This window comes from Bos taurus, chromosome 1 (assembly GCF_002263795.3).
Source record: "Bos taurus isolate L1 Dominette 01449 registration number 42190680 breed Hereford chromosome 1, ARS-UCD2.0, whole genome shotgun sequence".
In the NCBI taxonomy this organism is placed as follows: Eukaryota; Metazoa; Chordata; class Mammalia; order Artiodactyla; family Bovidae; genus Bos; species Bos taurus.
In genome coordinates, this window is record NC_037328.1 from 19,913,215 (window position 1) to 19,935,656 (window position 22,442).

Consider the following 22,442-nt stretch of genomic DNA (forward strand, 5'->3'; position numbering starts at 1 on the left):
GGAAATGGCAACCCACTCCAGTGTTCTTGCCTGGAGAATCCCAGGGACGGGGGAGCCTGGTGGGCTGCCGTCTGTGGGGTCGCACAGAGTCGGACACAATTGAAGCAACTTAGCAGCAGCATAGGTTTTTAGAGTTTATGTAGCATTATCACTGCTGTTTTAGAAAGACAGATCTAGCAGTAAATGTATAAGAGAGTACTGGAGAGTTTGCTAGCATCCTATAGTAATAGTTTAGGTAAGAAATCTCCATTAGAGTAGATATGGAGAGTAGGAAAAAGTGTTATAGTAGAATTCATTCAGAACATATTTGCTTTTTTCTGCTTTATTTATTTAAAAAAAATTAATTCAATTTTTTTTAGTTGATGGAAAATTGTTTTACAATTTTGTGTTGGTTTCTGCTGTTTGACAGTACAAATCAGTAATAACCCATTCCTCCCCTCCCTCCCCTTCCCCATCCCTCTCCTCGAGGTTATCAAAGAGCACTAGTCTGGGCTCCCTGTGTTATTCAACAACTTCCCAATAACCATCTATTTTACAATGTAATGTATATGTGCCAATGCTACTTTCTCAACTTGTCCCACCACCACTGTGTTCACAAGCCTGTTCTCTATCAGGTTCATCAGCACCATTTTTCTAGATTTCATATATATATATATATATATATATATATGCATTAACATATGATACTTGTTTTTCTCTTTCTGATTTACTTCACTCTGTATAAAAGGCTCTAGGTTCATTCACCTCACTACAACTGATTCAAATTCATTCTTTTTTATTGCTGAGTAATATTTCACCATATAAATGTACCACAACTTTATCCATTCCTCTGTTGATGGACTAGGTTGCTTCCATGTCCTGGCTATTTTAAATATTGTTGCATTGAACACTGAGATACATATGTCTTTTAGGATTGTGGTTTTCTCAGGGTATATACCCAAAAGTGGGATAGACAGGTCATGTGGTAGATTTATTCCTGCTTTTTAAGGAATCTCCATACTGTTTTCCATAATGGCCGTATCAGTTTACATTCCCACCATCAGTGACAAAGTTTTCCCTTTTTCCACATCTTCTCTAGCGTTTACTGTTATACGTTTTTTGCTGAGGGCCACTCTGACTGGAGTGAAGTGGTACCTCACTGACGTTTTGATTTGTATATCTCTAACTGTGAGCGATGTTGAGCATCTTTTCATGTGTTTATTGGCCATTTGTATGTCTTGTTTGGAGAAATGTTAGTTTAGGTCTTCTGCCCATCTTTTGATTGGGTTGTTTGTTTTCTGATATTGATTTGTATGAGCTGTTTATATATTTTAAATGAGAAGAGGAAGAGAGAGAAAGGAGTCAGAAAGAATTTGAGCTTTGAGTGCTTAGCATTTTGGGGTCAGTTCAGTTAAGTTCAGTGGGTCAGTCGTGTTCGACTCTTTGTGACCCCATGGACTGTAGCACGCCAGGCCTCCCTGTCCATCACCAACTCCCGGAGTTTACTCAGACTCATGTCCATTGAGTTGGTGATGCCATCCAGCCATCTTATCCTCTATTGTCCCCTTCTCCTCCTGCCTTCAATCTTTCCCAGCATCAGGGTCTTTTCAAATGAGTGAGTTCTTTACATCAGGTGGCCAAAGTATTGGAGTTTCAGCCTCAGGATCAGTCATTTCAATGAATGCTGCTGCTGCTGCTAAGTCGCTTCAGTCCTGTCCGACTCTGTGCGACCCCATAGATGGCAGCCCACCAGGCTCCTCCATCCCTGGGATTCTTCAGGCAAGAATACTGGAATGGGTTGCCATTTCCCTCTCCAATTCATGAAAGTGAAGTCGCTCAGTCATGTCCGACTCTTCTCGACCCCATGGACTGCAGCCTACAAAGCTCCTCTGTCCATGAGATTTTCCAAGCAAGAGTACTGGAGTGGGTTGCCATTTCCCTTCAATGAATATTCAGGACTGATTTCCTTTAGGATGGACTTTTGGATCTGCTTGCTATCCAAGGGACTCTCAAGAGTCTTCTCCAACACCACAGTTCAAAAATATCAATTTTTCAGCACTCAGCCCTCTTTATAGTCCAACTCTCACATCCATACATGACTACTGGAAAAACTATAGTCTTGACTAGATGGGCCTTTTTGGCAAAGTAATGTCTCTGTTTTTTATATGCTGTCTAGGTTGGTAATAACTTTTCTTCCAAGGAGCAAGCATCTTTTAATTTCATGGCTGCACTCACCATCTGCAGTGATTTTGGAGCCTCCCCAAAATAAAGTCTGTCACTGTTTTTTGGGGATAGTTATGGGCTCAATTTTGTTCTCCCCAAGTTTATATGTAAAGGTCCTAATCTCCAGTATCTCAGAATGTGACAGTACTTGAAGATATGGCCTTTATAAAGGTAATTAAGTTAAACTGAGGCCGTTAGGGTGGGCTCTATCCAATTCAGTTGATGTCATATAAGGAGAGGAAATTAGGGCAGAGGGAGAGAGAGATCAGGGGTGCATGAGCACAGAGGGACAGCCACATGAAGAAGCAGCAAGAGGGTGACCATCTGCAAGACAAAGAGAAAAACCTCACAGGAAATAAAACGCTGCCAGCACTTTGATCCTGGATGTCCAGCCTCCAGAACTGTGAGAAAAATTAATTTCTATTGTGTAAGCCACCTGTTTGTGGTATTTTGTTATGGCAACCCTAGTAAACTAAGTCTGATGTAGTAACAGAAATAAAGAGACATCAGTAAAAGAGATAAGCTTGGGACCCGGGGCAGGGTAGAAAAGGAAAATATTTTTCTGACCTTGGATATATCGAGTCTCAAATATTGATGAGACAGCTACAAAGACAATAAAAAGAGAAACATGATTTGTTGTTACCAAAAATACATACATACATAATACATGCTTTCATACATAAATAGAACAAAAGTAAACAGTCTTGTTTTAGAGATAGGTTGTAGAAAATTCCTCATAAATATTTGGAGGTGTCAAAAAGTGACACTTGTTGGAATCTGAATTTATCCTTTGGCATTTGAGGCTTAACAATATAATTCACCTTTTAATATGCTTTCCTCCAACATCCTTAGAGAGCTTTCCATATGGGAAAATAAAGCTTTTTCTCAATTTTTGCTTGCAACTGAACAATCTTTCATTGTATGAATTTCCATAATTGAATCAATTCCTTTTGGTGTGCATTTAGGTTGCTTTCATTAATTCATTGCTATTGCAAACAGTGCTGCTGTAAGTAGTTTTGAACGTATGTCACTGCTGTTGCTGCTGCTAAGTCGAGTAAGCCTGTCCGACTCTGTGCGACCCCGTAGACGGCAGCCCACCAAGCTCCTCCATCCCTGGGATTCTCCAGGCAAGAATACTGGAATGGGTTGCCATTTCCTCCTCCAGTGCATGAAAGTGAAAAGTGAAAGTGAAGTCACTCAATAGTGTCCGACTCCTCATGACTCCGGGCTCCTCCGTCCACGGGATTTCCCAGGCAAGAGTACTGGAGTGGGTTGCCATTGTCTTCTCCATATGTCATTGAGGTAGGCAGATTTTTAACCCTCATGATCTTTCCCCTCTAGTCTTATGCCTGTGTATGGCAAAGAGACTTTGCAGATGAAATTATGGCTATGAAACCTAAAATGCAGAGATTATCTCAGATTATCTATGTGAGCTGAATATAATCATATAGGTCCTGAAAATCAGAAAAGCGAGGCAGAAGAGTCAGTCAGAGTGATGCAGTGATGGAGGAAGAGGTAGAGGAGATTTCAAGTGTGAAGACCCCCTGCTGTGGCTTTTAAAGGCAGAGGAAGGGGACTGGGATCCAGGGAATACAGGAAGACTCTAGAAGCTGATGGATGATGGTCCTCAGCTGGGAATCATCAACCAACCAGAGATCTTGTATCCACAACTGCAAAGGAACTGAATTCTGCCAACCACTTAACCCCTCAAGTGAATAGGAAACAGATTCTCCCCTGGAGCCTCCAAACCAGAGCACATCCCTGCCAACATTTGATTTTAGTCTTATGAGACCAGCTTCAGCCTGAGCTAAAGATCATGTGAAACGTGAAATAAAAAGTGTTAAAAATAAATGCTTTGATGCTATATATAAAATAAATAATGGAAACCTATTGTATAGCACAGGGAACTCTTCTCAGTGTTCTGTTGTGAACTAAATGGGAAGGAAATCCAAAAAAGAGAGGATATAATTCTAGCTGATTCACTTTACTGCACAGTAGAAACTAACACAACATGTAAAGCGACTCTACTGCAATAAAAATTAATTTAAAAAAATAAGCAAATGTTATGAGTCAGAAGTAAAGCTCACCCCAAGGCATTCATTTTTAAAGGTTGCTGAGAAAATATAGCCTTTAAAATAATTGTTTTAAAAATTTTGGTCAAGTTTGCTATAAGGAAACATTACCATTTTGAATGTTCACCCTTAAATGTGGAGCAGTCAGCCACCATCATGTGAAACCTTAAGGAAAACTAGTGTAGGACTCAAGGTTTTTTTCCATGACTATAGCAAAATCATAAAAACTTGTCCAAGTATCCAGATTTGAATAAAAGTGTCTAACATGGGACCTCATAGGCTGAAATGTAAAAAAATTATGTTATGAAATGATAGTGAATGTCACAACTAATATAAACAGAGCATAATTAACTAGATAAATCTATTTTAGAAAATTAGGTAGTATATCCATAAACCAAGAAGAAATAGTTTCAAAAACTTGTCTACAAATTTTTAAAAAGATGTAATATTTCATAAAACCCAAGGAAAATTTCTTGCTAAAATATTATGTATTCCCACAGTGAGCTCCATTCAACTTTATTTATACACATGCTTTAAGTTACTTTTACAAAGCAAATGGAAATATGGAGAGGAAGTTAGATGAAGTGTATTTGGATTGAGTAAAAACAAAATCAAACAAGCATACACATATGTGCACACACACACATACACGCACACACACACATACAAAATCTACCCTCAGAGGATATTCAGTTAAACAGATTGTAGAAAAATGTCCAAGCTTAAATTCAAAGAATAGATCTAATTGAACTTAAGAGTTAAAGAGTAAACTTAAAACACTGAAGCAAATTGTCATTTTTCATAAATTTAACTGAGCAAATAGTCCTGTTTTCTAAAACTTGCCTTTGGTGGACATCTGCTGTAACTATAGATTTTATTTAATGATACTGAATTTTCTTTAAGAGAAACCAACTGTGAAGTTAGATGTTTCCACCTACAGCTCCCTAATATAATTTTTCCCATAAAATTTTGTATCTGTGTTGTTTAGTTCATTGACCACCTCAGGCAAAGGAACAAGTCACTACAGACTTCTATGAAATCACTATTTCCATGAATGTTGGAGTCCAACTTACCTTGTGAATGGCCCTTTAGATTTTAAAGATGTCTAGATTGTTTTAATGCAATTGGCACTTGACTCTGTGTGGAAATTCAAATAAATATTCAGCACTAGGAGAAGAGCTCAACTCTACCTCCTGAGGCAGAAATGAGTTTGCTCTGGTTCATTCCTATGTATTAATGGCCTGTACAAAGTCTGAGGACTAAAAGTAAACAAATGAACTGCATCTCTTATAATTTATTTAAAGATAGGGGTTACTAAATAATTTAATATCATTAACCTGGTGGGTAGAGACTTCTTCATCAAAGAGAACACCATTTGTAACAACAATGGTTTGTAACAAATTAGGGGTTTGAAAGCAATTATATGCACAGATGACTGCAGGAGAAGACAGGCCATGAGAAAATGTGGAACTCCTAGAAATAAATCAAGAAAACAATGAAAAAGGAAAGATGCACCAAGTTATCTCACAGTTTTCAGAAATTAGCAGTTCAATATCCTGGTAGAGGTGGAGAAGGAAATGGCAACCCACTCCAGTGTTCTTGCCTGGAGAATCCCAGGGACGGGTGGGCTGCCGTCTCTGGGGTCGCACAGAGTCGGAAACGACTGAAGTGACTTAGCAGCAGCAGCAGCAGCATCCTGGTAGAGGAGCCTGGCTGGCTGTAGCGCAGGGGGTCACAAAGAGTCGGACATGACTGAGCATGCGCACACACGCACACACACACACACACACACACACACACACACACACACACACACATCTTGATATTACAGGTAAAGATAGGTGGTCAAACACCTTCTAATCCATTCTTTTCATCTACTTTGTGAGCATTTATTATGAGAATGTTCTTTGCTTACTACTGTGCAATGCATGGAAGATAAAAAATAAAAGTGGCAACTTACCCCTGGACTCAAGAGGTTTTCAATAATGTTGAACATGTGGTAAGCCAAATCTACACAGACAAGATTAAGTGGAGGATTTGTAACAACCTGATATTTTGGATCTTTAGATCTGGATTCTGTAAAATGTTTGGGATAAACCTAAAGCATAGCTGTTCCTTAACCCTATCTTGTGGATAATCTAAGTGGAAATAGTGTCAGTGAAGGAAGATATAGTAGTAGTAGTGAGTAGTGAAGTCACTCAGTCGTGTCCGACTCTTTGCAACCCCATGGACTGTAGCCTACCAAGCTCCTTTGTCCATGGGATTTTCCAGGCAATAGTACTGGAGTGGATTGCCATTTCCTTCTCCAGGGGATCTTCCTGACCCAGGGATCAAATCCAGGTCTCTCGCATTGTAGACAGACGCTTTACCGTCTGAGCCACCAGGGAAGATATAGTGGTAGACAAACCATCATAGCCATTCTGTCTTTGATAGTCTTCATTTACAAAAAAAAAAAAAAATCCAATAATGAATAATATAATAGCCTTTAGAGTAGAAGTCAAAAGAAGCTCTATTACTTTTAGTTCTGTTGACATTAACTTTATCATTAATATTGGTTGGATGTCTATTCTTTTGTAACACAAGACTGCTTTTAAACATTTTAAAAGTAAATGATTTAGCAGCTTTCTTTGGTAGGATTTTTATTTACTTTGAAGTATAACGAAAAGAAAAAGTAAAAATAAAGCATTTTGAGATGATTTACCTATTGTTGCTTTTGCATGAAAAAGTGCTTTTGGAGAAAATACTTTAATACTCAAACTTTCCTAATCTGCTCTGGGTCTATTCCCTGTAGCTTTGAAATCTTCTTGGACTGTCGAATTGTCAAATCTAAAGGCTACCTGAGACAGGGGTTCATTCTGGCTTCTATGGCTATTTATACATCCTATATTGAATTTTCGGTCATAGCCCCTTGATGTATACTGGTTAATCCCCACTGTTATCCTTCAGTTGCTGACAATTCTTTCCTTCACTATTCTCATTGCTTCCAAGCTGTTATTATCAAATCCAAGTCCTTTGATGTCTTGGAATTTTGGCCTTGTCCATTCATGTGTAGTTCAAACATGGTTATTAGGTGATTAACGTGACTATTGTAACCTACAGCAATACTCTCTTGGAAAATCCTCACTTTAAACCTGGGATACAGTGGATATTCTTTATGAATTTTTCATACACATAGAAACCAAGGCTATTTCTGAGAAAATGTATTATAATCAAAAGCACTAGGCAAGCAGTAACCCAGTACAGAGAGGTTTTTTTTTTTTTTTTTTTACGTCTAAGTTTAAATAGATTTTCTACCTTTCAAGTTTTTCTTTTCACCCATCCATGTTTCCATCCATCCATCCATCCATCTTTCAAACATTTTCTCAGTGTCAGTCATTGTCCTAGATATTCTCAGGGAGAGAGTAACAAGTAATATAGACATTCTCATTACCTTTAGAGAACTTGGAGTTAATTAGCACTTCAGATAAGTAATCAGGAAATTCGAAATATTGTGTGTGTGCGTGTGTGTGTGTGTGAAGGGTTTTGAGAACAGAAGTAAAAGGCTCTGTGGCAATATAAGGGAGAGGCAACTATTAGGGATTTGACGATTCAGAGAAATAAGTGTTAGTGAAAATGGGAGTGAGATAACATTATAACACAGGCAAAGTGAGCAGCATAGATGTTTGAGGAATCAGAGGCAGAATAGTGCGAGGAGGAAATAGGGGAGTAGGGAAAGAAGTAGAAAGTAGATGAGTTTTAGGCAGGGTCTTAATTAAAAAGGACCTTTTAGCAAAATTAAATCATTTGAGCCTCAAACCAACAACAAAGGGCAATCATTAAAGTATCTTGAAGTAGGGAATGATGAGATAGAGTGGGGAATGGACTGGGTGAGAAAAGCCTGGTGATATGGAGACCACTGTAAGGCTATTGTAGGGATTGAGATAAGAGAAGATAATGGCTTGAACTAAGATGATGGTTCCAGGGGTGGATAGAAATTGATGGATTTGAGAAATTCTTGGTCAATATATTGAGAAAAACTGGAGAATGATTTTAATATTGGAAGTGAGGACAAGGTTGAGTATAATGACTTCATTATTGTTTTGAGTAGACAATGTGATACTGTATATTGAGAGAATATAAAAGAATGAAGAGTTTAGGGGGAAAGGAGATGACAGATTATTCTAGAACTTATTACCTTTTAGTATGTGAGTGGAGTTCATAAGTGGAAATGCTAGAAGTGAATAGGATAATGTTTTCCCCAACTTAGGAGAGAGCCCTGGGCAGGAAATCCCAGATGGCTCAATGAATCTGCCTGCCAATGCAGGAGATGCAAGAGACATAGGTTCCATCCCTGGGTCAGGAAGATCCCCTAGTGGAGGAAATGGCGCCCTACTCCAGTATTCTTGCCTGGAAAATTCCATGGAAAGAGGAGTCTGGGGGTGGGCTACAGCCCACAGGGTCGCAAAGAGTCAGGCATGACTGAGCACACATGCATACATCAACCTACAGTAGTTACTAAGCCATGGAAGTAAAGGTAATCACAGAAAGAGAGTAATGTAGAGTGAGAAGATTTAGCTTAACTGAACTTAAAGGAGAATTACATTTAAGGACAGAATAGGAATGGAACTGAGACATACAGACACACACAGAAGCACACTCACACTCCAAGAAGATTCAAGAGAGGTGGGAAGATTCCAGAAGCCAAAATATGATGAACACAAAAGAGAAAAGTGTTTTCAAAGGAAAGAAATGGATAATGTGTCATATATTTCCAAAATAAAGTGAGATAATAGGTGAGTGCCTACTGGTTTAGGTAAACCATTATTAACATTGGAAGACCAGTTGGGGGTAGAAGCCAGATGACTGTGGACTAGAGAATGAGTGGAAAATAGGGAGACAGAGACAGTGAATACAGAGAAATATTCCAACATTAGCTGTGAATGGGAAGGAAAGGCTAGGGCAGTGGAAACTACATTGCAACATTATGGAGGAGACCAAGTAGCTTATATTCTGATTAGAATTGGTTTCACAGAGAATTGTAATATTGTCGTTTTCATAATGAATGAGCGTGTCTTGTGCTCAGTCATAGCCAACTCTTTGTGACCCCATGGACTGTAACCTACCAGGCTCCTCTGTTGATGGGATTTTCCAGTAAGGATGACAAATTCCTTCAAAATGGACCTCCTTGGCACTACACTTTAGCAGTCATCACTTAAGTCCATGATCTGATTAGTAGTTAATGTTGGTTACAAAAATACACCTTATATTAAAGTCTGCATCAATGGGTTAGTCAGAATATCAACTTCCTAATTAATAGATCATTTTTGAAAGTTTTAGGTTTACCGAAAGATTGAACAGATAATATAGAGAGGTCCCATGCATCCTCCTCTCACACCCAAATATATGCACAGGTTTCTCTATTGTTAATGTCTTACATTCTTACATTAGCATCATCTATTTTTTGCAATTATGACCCAACACTGATAGATTATTATTAACTAAAGTCCATGATTTATTCAGATCTCCTTAGCTTTTACTTTTTGTCCCTTTCCCGTTCTAGAAAATCCTGTCTCTTTAGTATCCCCTTGGATTTGATACTTTCTTAGACTTTTTCTCATTTTCGATGAGTTTGACAGTTTTGGGGAGTACTCATCTGATATATCATAGGATGACCCTTTTTGGAATTGTATGTTTTTCTTATGATTGCATTAAAGTTATGGGTTTTGGGGAGGAAGTTCACAGAGGTAAAGCATGTCATTTTTATTACATCATATCAAGGGCACATAAAATCTACATGATTTATAGCCATTGACATTGACCTTGGTCACCAGGCAGAAATACTGTTTGTCAGTTTTCTGCGCTGTTACTCTTTCCCCTTATTTCCATACTGTACTCTTTGGAAGAAAGCCACTATGTACAGCCTATACTTAAGGATGGGGAGTTAAGTTCCCCTCCATTAGCATGGTGGAGTATTTACATAATTTATGTGGAATTCTTCTGCATGAGGATTTGTTAACTTATTTAATCATTTATTTATATAAGGTGGACTCATGGAAACTCATTTTATCTTTTGAGTTATAATCCAGCGCTACTTTATTTATTTTATTGACTCAATTTTTCCAGTTCTGGCTTTTGGGAGCTGTTTAAGTTGACTTTTGTGTCACTTTGACCCTCATCAGAGTGGGTGTTTTTTTTTTTTTTTAAATTAAAACATTTTTCACTTGGGCACTGTCCTTCACCTGCTTGTTTATCCCACCTTCACCTTGAGCCCTGGCGAATATTAATCTTTTATGTCACTCTAGTTTTGCCTTTTCCAGAGTGTGATATAATTGAAATCATATACTATGTAGCATTTTCCAGGATAGTTTCTTTCATTTGCAATATGAACTTGAGTTTCCTTCATGTCTTTGTGTGGCATGATAGAGCATTTCTTTTTACTCTTAAATAATATTCCATTGCTTGGATGTATTGCAGTTACCTATTCATTTATTGAAGAACATCTTTGTTACTTTCAATTTTGAGTAATTATAGATAAAGCAGTTATAAACCTTTGAGGGCAGATATTATTGTGTTGACCATTTTTCTACTCGGGCAAATACTTAGAAGCAAGATTGCTGAATAGTATGCTAACACTATGTTTAGCTTTGTAGAAAAGTGCTGAACCATCTTCCACAGTGGCTGCACCATCTCGCATTCCTACTGGCAATAAACAAGAGTTCTTGCTGCTGCACTTCATTGGCATCACTTGTCATCAACTTTTAAAAAATTTCAGTCATTCTAACAGGCACCTCATTATTATTTTAATTTGTGACTCCCTAATGAAAATTGAACATCTCTCATATGCTTATTTGCCATCTGTATATCTTTGTTGATGAAGTATGTATTCAGATTATTTTACCATTTTTCTTGAGTTGTTTTCTTATTGTTAAGTTTTAAGAGCTTTTCAAAGATTTTGGCTTCCCTGAGAGTTCCAGAAAAATATCTATTTCTGCTTTATTGACTATGCCAAAGCCTTTGACTGTGTGGATCACAATAAACTGTGGAAAATTCTGAAAGAGATGGGAATACCAGACCACCTGACCTGCCTCTTGAGAAACCTATATGCAGGTCAGGAAGCAACAGTTAGAACTGGACATGGAACAACAGACTGGTTCCAAATAGAAAAATGAGTACATCAAGGCTATATATTGTCACCCTGCTTATTTAACTTATATGCAGAGTACATCATGAGAAACTCTGGGCTGGAAGAAGCACAAGCTGGAATTAAGATTGCCAGGAGAAATATCAGATATGCAGATGACACCACCCTTATGGCAGAAAATGAAGAGAAACTAAAAGCCTCTTGATGAAAGTGAAAGAGGAGAGTGAAAAAGTTGGCTTAAAGCTCAACATTCAGAAAACTAAGATCATAGCATCTGGTCCCATCACTTCATGGGAAATAGATGGGGAAACAGTGGAAACAGTGAGAGACTTTATTTTTGGGGGCTCCAAAATCACTGCAGATGGTGATTGCAGCCATGAAATTAAAAGACGCTTACTCCTTGGAAGAAAAGTTATGACCAACCTAGATAGCATATTCAAAAGCAGAGACATTACTTTGCCAACAAAGGTCCGTCTAGTCAAAGCTATATTTTTTTCCAGTGGTCATGTATGGATGTGAGAGTTGGACTGTGAAGAACGCTAAGCACTGAAGAATTGATGCTTTTGAACTGTGGTGTTGGAGAAGACTCTTGAGAGTCCCTTGGACTGCAAGGAGATCCAACCAGTCCATTCTAAGGGAGATTGGTCCTGGATGTTCTTTGGAAGGAATGATGCTAAAGCTGAAACTCCAGTACTTTGGCCAACTCATGCGAAGAGTTGACTCAGTTATAAAAGACCGTGATGCTGGGAGGGATTGGGAGCAGGAGGAGAAGGGGATGACAGAGGATGAGATGGCTGGATGGAATCACCGACCTGATGAACGTGAGTTTGAGTGAACTCCAGGAGTTGGTGATGGACAGGGAGGCCTGGCGTGCTACAATTCATGGAGTTGCAAAGAGTCGGACATAGCTGAGTGACTGAACTGAACTGATAGCTCAGTGGGTAAAGAATCCACCTACAGTGCAGGAGACCCCGGTTCAATTCCTGGGTCAGAATGATCTGCTGGAGAAGGGTTAGGCTACCCACTCCAGTATTCTTGGGCTTTCCTTGTGGCTCAGCTGGTAAAAAATCCACCTGCAATGCTGGAGACCTGGATTCAATCTCTGGGTTGTGAAGATCCCCTTGAGAAGGGAAAGGCTACCCACTCCAGTATTCTGGCCTAGAGAATTCCATGGACTGTATAGTCCATGGGGTTGAAAAGAGTCAGACACGACTAAGCGACTTTCACTTCACTTTCACTTTCAAACATTTTAGATGAAAATCTTTTAATCAGATACGTGTTTTTTAAACATTTTCTCAAGGCATGCAGTTTGTTTTAAAATTTTCTTAGCAATGCCTTTTGTGGAGCAAAACTTTTCAAGTTTAATAAGGCCGGTTTTCTTCTTTAACCTGTTAATATGATTGATCATCACTTGTTGATATACCATTAATGACCTCGCATAAATCTTATGTAGTTATGGTATATAATTTTTTATATACATTGAATTTGATTTGATAACATTGTGTTAAGAGTTTCTGCATCTATGTTTATGAGACATATTGGTCTATTATTTTCCTCTAATGTCTTTATCTGGTTTTGGTATTAATTTTTAATAGAGATATTCCTGGTATTTGAGTTGGTATTTTTTAGTAATGCAGTAGCATCTATTTTATTCAATCAAATTAAATCCAATTTGATTTATTTCAACTTGATTCAATTTAATACCATCATATAATAATGTATAAGACACTCTTATATACTGAAGTATGTTATAGATAAAACAGGTTCTGTACTTCTTGAGGCTGAAAATCAGATTGAATATTTTCCCTTAAGACAGCAAACTTTAGGTCATATTAGTTGGTGATTTAAAAAGAAAGTTCTTTAAAAACAGTTTAACAAAGTTTTGATAGGCAAATAAGTTCACGTGTCTACCTTAGAAAATTTGCTCCTAAGGAGCTCAGATATTACCTATTTTTGTCTCGGCTTCATCCCCAGGGCCTAGAAAAGCTTCTAGTTATAAATACTAAAATAATTTTTATTGAACAAGAAAAACTGGATATATGTTTATGAATGAAAATCTGCAACTGGTATTCTGAATCTACATCTTCAATTTTCCTAGATGTTGGTCAGTCACTAAGTCATGTCTGCCTTTTTGTGACCTAATGGATTGCATACACCTGGCTTCTCTGGCATTCAAACTTGTGTCCATTGTTCAAACTCATGTCCATTGAGTCAGTGATGCCGTCCAATCATCTCATCCTGTCTCCCGATTCTCCTCTAGCCTTTAGTATTTCCTAGTTCAGGTTCTTTTCCAAAGTGTTGGCTCTTCATCTCAGGTGGCCAAAGTATTGGAGTTTTAGCTTCAGTATCTGTCCTTCCAATGAATAATAAGGCTTCGTTTTCTTTAGGATTGACTAGTTTGATCTCCTTGCTGTCGAACCGACTCTCAAGAGTCTTCTCTTATGTGCTTAATTTAAGTGTCATCTTGGAAAATTCTGGGCTTCCCAGGTGGCTCTAGTGATAAAGAATCCACCTGGCAATGCAGGAGAGGCATTGATCACTGAGTCAGGAGGATCCCCTGGAGTAGGAAATGGCAACCCACTCTAGTATTCTTGCCTAGAAAATACCATAAATAGAAGAGCCTGGCAGGTTACAGTCCATGGGGTCACAAAGAGTCAGACATGACTGAGCACATACAGATGTTGACCATTTTATTTATAATTTTCATTAAGACACTTTATTTTCTTTTTTTTTTAAATTTTATTTTATTTTTAAACTTTACAATATTGTATTAGTTTTGCCAAATACCAAAATGAATCCGCCACAGGTATACCTGTGTTCCCCATCCTGAACCCTCCTCCCTCCTCCCTCCCCATACCCTCCCTCTGGGTCGTCCCAGTGCACCAGCCCCAAGCATCCAGTACTGTGCATCAAACCTGGACTGGCAACTTGTTTCATACATGATATTATACATGTTTCAATTCCATTCTCCCAAATCTCCCCACCCTCTCCCTCTCCCACAGAGTCCAGAAGACTGATCTATACGACACTTTATTTTCTTGTCACAACATCTTAACATTATTACAGTTGCCAATTGTAAAGATTTTTAAAATTATATTTGTATATATTTTAGAATGATCACTTATAAGGGCATATAAAGAAAGTAACTTTATTCTAAAATTAATCTCTCAAAATCACATAAGGGGGTTCAATTTTATTTTGATGAAATTCCCATTCCACATATCATGAAAATAAAAATCACCGATCATGTCTGTGGTCCTCCTCCTCTTTCTCAAGGGAGTTTCTTATAGAGTGCTCAATTCATTCATTGCATTCATTACTTTGAGTCAAGGTGAGTGTTTCTCCATTGACCTATACACAAATTTTTCTTCACTTCTTTTCTCTTGGTTCCTCTGCTCTATGGTATAGTATTCTGGCCACATATGCTTACTAAGAAAGGAAATATGGCTAGAGTCACATGAGAAAATTGTAATATTTTGGATATACTGGATTAAACAAATTGTATTATTAAATGTATTTTACCTGTTTCTTGTAGCTTTTTAAAAATTTGCTATTTTAAAATTTAAAATTGCTACCCATATTGCTCACATTATACTTCTACTGAACAGCATTGGAGCCTGTTAAGGATATGTGAGATTGTTTTTTATTTGTCCTTAGAAATAAGATAATGATCTCTAATTACTTATCACATGTCTATGGATATTTTAGATGCCCAGAGCTAAGCACAAGCAGCTTGCTGCCAAACACAAATGTTTCCAACAGCCTTTTTCAGTGGTGAGAAAAGTTGGTAACAAATGGCTTCTGTCCAATGTTTATTAAAGAATATGACCCCAAAGAGTCAAAGGAGGTATCTATAAACTGTAATGGAACTGTTATTGGTTCCCTAGCTAGATGGTTTTTATCTCCTCTTAATGTGAGGATCACATAGTGTTAGCGTCTATTTTGAAGTCCTCACAGGATTGGATTCCTAGACCTCATTCAAATCACTGTAGTTTCCCATCTACTTTTTTGGTAGTGGAGGCAGCTTCTGCTTTACTCTGTGGACATTCTATTATTGTGACTACAAGTTATTTCTCTAGCTTTGAGGTCTGTGCCTTTCACATTCTGTAGACCATCACACAATTTTCCCCAATTATTTTTTTTCCCTCAGCAAATTTCTCTTGCGTAATTTATGCTTCATTTATATTTCCACATGAATAAAACAATCTAGCTCATTCATCATTTTGATTGCTATCCTCTGGAACATTTCCTATAGTTAAACTGTTCTGGATTAGAGAAACCTCCGTACTTTTCTTTCCTGAAAATAAATGCAATTTCTATTTCATGAACAGGTTGTGTTCCAAAACGGTGGGAATCATATTACAGTCGGAGTTTCAGTTCCAAGGCCAGCTCACCAATCACATTGTATACCAAATGTAGAATACTGTGTCAAGAATGCTATGAAACTTAACACTGCATACTGAGATGTTTCTCTGAGAACCCACACACTTTCAGGTTGGCTTGGCAACAGTGCAATGGAATAACAGAAATCTCCCCAGCACTCGCTCTTAGTAAGAGGATGGGGACATTTTCCCAAACTAATGGTGGTGAGTACCACCAAGGCTGGTTTAGGGATTTAAACAGCTGAAGTGTTGGGAAAAAACTCACTTTTTGTTACTGGATCCTGTCCTTACATTCCACTCCCTCCCCCCACCTTCTTCTGTTAGCTTACTTCATAGCACAATCTATGGCTTATAAGTAAAGATTTTGTTCAGCTTGTTTCAATATATATAGAGTGTTTGCTTCTTTATCCCCCATTTCTAAAAGATTTTGTTCAGCTTCTTTCAATATATAAATAGTGTTTGCTTCTTTATCCCCCATTTCTGAAAGTAACAGAAACTCTCTCCCTCTCGCTGTTCATTTGCCATTGTAGAAATGACGCAATAGCAGTCTCTTCTATGTCACCTTCCTCCTTTTGCTTAGTGATTTTAGAGATGAATATGGTTAGTGGAGGGCTTCCCAGCTGGTGGAGGACTTCCTCCTAGCAGGAAACACAGGAGACACAGGTTTGATTGGTGAGTTGGGAAGATCCCTTGGGGTAGGAAATGGCAACCCATTCTTGCCTGGAAATATTCTTGCCTGGAAAATTCCAGGGACCCCGTGGCTACAATTCATGGGGTCACAAAGAGACAGACACGACTGAGCAATGGAGCACACATACACACAAGGTTAATGGAAGATAATCTCTGAGTTTAAAGAAAGGGCTTAAGAATCTTAATTGACATTTCAGTGAAAAACCATACTTGGGTCACTCTGAATCTTCACCAAAGGCACTAATGCCAGGATGAAGGCAAGCTCTTGTTATGGAAGCTGGGATAAGAGCTGATACCCAGGAGGAGGGAATCCTAGACAGGAAAGGCTGAGATTAGCAAAGGAACAGGGTAGAGGTGAAGCAGATCTAGTGTTCCCTCCTTCTTCAGATTTTTTCCTTCTGATCTTGGCTTAGGGAAATGGTGAGAAATGGAAAGAAGTTTAATCAACAGAACAAAGTCTTAGCTTGAAGTCAAAGAGAAAAGAGGAGCTAGAGGTATTTTCCCTATTTTGAATGTGTATCTACATTATCTCAGATTTATTTTCCTTGATGAGCTTTGAATTTTCTTTGTATTATCAACTTCCTTTTTAAAGGATACCTTAAATATGGTCTGTGCTCAGTTAACTCTGTGTTTATGAAATCCAACTTTGAATTCATGAATATAATGTCCACTGACTTGTTATTATAGAGTAGAAATCATTTCAGAGTCTGTAAGTAAGTTGAGATGTTTAAACTAGGATCCTTGGGGTTCATGAGCTTGTTAATCCATATTAAAAAGCTTGTTTTCTGGGAGAAAAAGTATGGTTTTTGGAATATTCACTTAAGGTGAAGAAAAAAAAAGGTGACCCAAGTTCACTTGTGTTACACGTGAATAAACAAAGTTAAGAAAGTTTGTTTCCTGCAGCAGAATTTCACTGGTTTCTTAACATGGCATACTATTGTAATTCTCCAACAGGGAGATGAAGTGTTCAACATTCAACAGAATTATTAGCCAGAGAATTCTTTTTAAAACATTACTTCTAAGAATTAGGACTTTTGGAATGCAATATGTGAAATGTTGAAATATGTTTCATTTTAGTATCATTTTCCCACATGTTTTAAGGCTTGACCTCCTCTAAAACATAAATCTAGGAGCTCAAGGAAAAAATTAAAACTTTGGTTTTTGATATTTGTCATGCTTCAGTTTTATCAGCATTACTTATTTGAAATCAACTGAAGAATGTATTTGGAGAAAGGAGTTCTATAACAAAATAAAATATGATAACCCCTAATCTAGGCCAAGTGCCTCATTTTTGTAAGTTAGGAAACTTAGGTCCAGACATTCCTTGTAGGGATTTATTATAGATCATAAAACAGGCTAAGGATCACAACCCTAGTTCCTTGTTATTTTGTATTCCCCAACCTACAGTGAATATGTCCAGTAAAGCTCAGATAGGGTAAAAATGGGCTATAACACAGATCCCACTAAGTGACAATAAAATTTAGTTCTTATCAAACTGTTACTCAAAAGTATCTGCTTATTTATTTTATGCTTTTCATTCTTTTTCATGTTAAAATGTTTTGCTTCAAACACTTTTGTTCCAATACAAATTATACTTCATTAGACTAATAAATGCTTATGCTGCAACATGTCATTAAATTCTGTCATATTGTATTTTCCTTTTCTTTTTCAATTATGGTGATTGTACTAATATATGTTAAGTACCTATATATTCCTATTGTTCTTTATTTCTTATGGCTCATTTTTTTTTTTTTTTATTGTTGGCTGAAAATTTGTACCTGCCAGTCATTGTTATGAAGGAGCATGATTAAGGGCTGTGAGTGAATCACAGCTGTGCTTAAATTCCAGCTCCACCATTTGCTAGATGTGTGAGCCTGGGCAAATTACAAAATTTCTGTGATCCTAAATTTCCCTAAAAGATATGTGACATGATGTCTGTGTCATGGGTTATCAAGGATTTCACAGACTGTTCTGTTCGCACCTTGGGCAAAGTCTTAAGCCCCAGATCAATTCTTTTTCATTCTGGTCCTAGACTATTTCCCCCCTTCCTGCCACTCTCCCACACACCTGCCTTTGTTTCCTTTCCTTCCTTTCTTCCTTTCCTCCTCTGTCTCTCTATCCCTGTTTCTCTCTTCCTCCTTCCCTCCTTCCTTCCCTTTCTTTCTCATTGTAGCAAACAAAACCTTAAGTATAGTGAGTAGTATTGGTGGGTTGCCTTTGGAAATGTCTTTACCCAACCAGCATTGAATTAGACACTAGTTTCTAGGTAGCTCAGCTGGTAAAGAATCTGCCTACAGTGCAGAAGACCTCAGTTCAATCCCTGGGTTGGGAAGATCCCCTGGAGAAGGAAATGGCTACCCACTCCAGTTTTCTTGTGCTTCCCTGGTGGCTCAGACAGTAAAGAATCCACCTGCAGAAGACCTGAATTCGATCCATGGGTTGGGAAGATCCCCTGGAGAAGAGAACAGCTATCCACTCCAGTATTCTTGCCTGGAGAATTCCGTGGATGGAGGAGCCTGGCAGGTTATAGTCCATGAGGTCACAGAGTCAGACACGACTGAGTGATTTTCACTTTCACTTCAAATAACAGTCTATTTTATGACTGAAAGGATAAGGAAATTATTGCTTTAAAGTCAATACTTTTAAAAAAGTAGGTGAGATCACAAGTCAAATGGTCATGGAAACATTAGAAAGATTAAGAAATGTTACTTTATAATAGCTTTTGTGCTCTTCTAGAAATCTGGAGACTCTGACAGTAAAGAATCTGCCTGCAGTGCAGAAGACCTAGCTTTGATCTTTGGGTGAGGAAGATCTCCTGCCATAGGAAATGGCAACCTACTCCATTATCCAGTATCCTTGCCTGGAAAATTCCATAGGGAGAGGAGTCTGGCAGGCTATATAGTTCATGGGGTCAAAAAGAATTAGACATGACTGAATGACTAACATTTTCACAGAAATCCAGCTTGTTTTCTTTTCTGCCATCTTGAAGTCTGTATTAGATGCCTGTTGTCAGCCTTCATTTCTTTTTAAAAAATTATATTTATTTATTTTTGACTGCTCTGGGTCTTCATTTCTGCTCCCAGGCCTCTTCTAGTGGCAGTGAGTGAGGGCTACTCTCTAGTTTTGACACATGGGCTCCTTACTGAGGTGGCGTCTCCTTTTGCAGAGGTCCTAGGAGCACAGACTCAGTAGCTGTGGTGTATGGGCCTAGCTGCCCCTCTTGCGTGGAGTACTCCCAGACCAGGGTTAGAACGCATGTCCCCTGCATTAGCAAGCAGACTCCCAACCACTGGACCACCAAGGAAGTCCTCAGCTTTTCATATTTCTAAAGGTGACATTCATCAGATTTTACCCCTCCTCTCCCTCCAGGAATGAAGTGGGCATTCCAATGCATCATAGTAGAAGCTTCCAGGTCAATTCTTGCTTCAAATGGGGGAACTGACATTCTTGTGAATCTGTGTGCAGTGTATCTCCTACCTCACCTTTCTTTAGAGCATCCTCACTCTTCATGGTGGTGAAGACTGAAACAAATCTGCATGTTGTCCATGTGGCACTTTGTCAGGCTCATTGTATTCCATCTGGAGATGTTAGTTTTCCTTTTCTCCTTCAAAAAGTTATTCCATGGAATGAAGGGTAGATCAGATCAGATCAGATCAGTCGCTCAGTCGTGTCCGACTCTGGGCGACCCCATGAATCACAGCACGCCAGGCCTCCCTGTCCATCACCAACTCTCGGAGGTCACTGAGACTCACGTCCATCAAGTCAGTGATGCCATCCAGCCATCTCATCCTCTGTTGTCCCCTTCTCCTCTTGCCCCCAATCCCTCCCAGCATCAGAGTCTTTTCCAATGAGTCAACTCTTCGCATTACCAATTCCATGTAATGAATGTTATTAGTGGCTAATTTCTGAATTAACTTATGCGAAGAGTTGACTCATTGGAAGACTCTGATGCTGGGAGGGATTGGGGGCAGGAGGAAAAGGGGACGACAGAGGTTGAGACGGCTGGATGGCATCACTGACTCGATGGACATGAGTTTGAGTGAACTCCAGGAAATGGTGATGGACAGGGAGGCATGGCGTGCTGCAATTAATGGGGTCACAAAGAGTCAGCACAACTGAGCGACTGAACTGAACTCAATGGTTTAATTCAACTTTCTTACCATTTTTCAGTGTACTTCTAATTGATAGGTTTTGGTTATCTCTACTCTTGGGATGCTCAGTGCCAGCACTTTCCTCCTCTTTAATTTTATTTTTTCTTAATATTTTTTTTCTGCTTGAGCTTGTCATTTGACTACACCTTTTACTCTCTTGTCTATACATTCTTCCAAGATATTGCTTTGCCTAAAATATCAATGTTGTGGTCTGCCAATTCACTACCCTTGCATATACATGAGCTCTCCATGACTTTCTGCCCTCATCTTCTCATTATGATCTCTCTTGAGTTTTATAAGCCAGAAACAATTGAATCACATCAACCCACACAAACATCAGGGGTTGCTTTATAAATGTTCCATTACAGATTCTTCCATAATTGGAGGGTTGGCCTAGGATGCTATATGTCAAGCAGGTAGAGTGATAGAGCCCTAATTAGAATAGTTATACCCACGTCTTTCATCAAGATAAAGCTAAACAAGTTTGTTACATTCAAACCCTGCTGCATGTAGATGAGAAAGATTGCATTTGGACACTTTGTGTTTTGCTTCCAGAAAGTGTCCAAGGTACCCAACTTTTTGAACATTTATCAATACATTCTCAATTTAAAAATTTTTAGATTGGAAAGTTTTGCTGCAGCTGCTGAACACGAAAGTGTTACTAACTCAGTTGCGTCTGACTCTTTGTGACCCCATGGGCTGTAGCCCACCAGACTCCTCTGTCCATGGAATTCTCCAGTCAAGATACTGAAATGAGTTGCCATTCCCTTCTCCTGGGAATCTTCCTGACCCAGGGATTGAACCCGGGTCTCCTGCATTGCAGGCAGATTCTTTACCAACTGAGCCACTGTTAAAATTGAGGTCAAAATACTCATGCTAATATTCATGCAAGTATATCATTTGCTGTACAGTTAGATTTTAGAATAATTGCATCACTAATGAAAATATGTCCAAAATGGCATTATTAAATTTCCATTTGTTATTGTATTAAATTCCATTCATTATTAAGTTAAATTATCTAACTAATATAGTTAAAATTGAGTAAGTGAAATTAAGAATAGGGTGATTATGACACTGTTGAAGAATTTTGGCATTTTAATTCCTAAATTTCTGTACTCATCCAGCAGTAGAGGTCACTAGCACTATAAATTCCTTTTGTACCCTTTGAGTTATTGCTTCTGTCAAAATTACATCATTTTTGTGAGTCACATGAAGCTGAAAAAACCACCAAATAGCCTGTAGCTTCTTTCACAATTATTACTTGTTGAAGTTTTTTTTTTTTTTTTTTACAGAAAAAAATCAGTGTATGTTAAAATTTCAAACATTATGAGAGGAAAAAAAAAAATCTACGTCTTGGTCGAAATAACTAAGAAAATCACCAAGAGTGCTATGTCGATTTAGTCTTACTAGACATTCATTCTGTTATATATAGTGACATTCAAAGTGAAGTGTATATATGTGTGTATGTATAGGTAACAGCAAATGTTAAGGACAAATTTATATAGATTCTGGTCCTTTAGAGGGAGTTAACTTTTATATTAGATTTCTATCTGGCTATCATTTTGTGTATTCTTAGAAGCTTAAAAATTTAAGGAGATACTGAGAGAGTTTTGACATTTTATAACTTGGATAGTAGCCAAGATGATAAAAGAAAGCATGGCTGTGAGGTGTCTGGGACTCTTTCAAGTTCAAAAAGTGCCTAAACATTCATACAGGTTATGAAGCTTTAGTTCAGACTCTTATTTTTCTTTCCCATCAAGCTATTCATTGAGACTTCCCTGAGCTTTTTATTTTATGCCTTTCTTTGAATATTTTCAAGAAGACA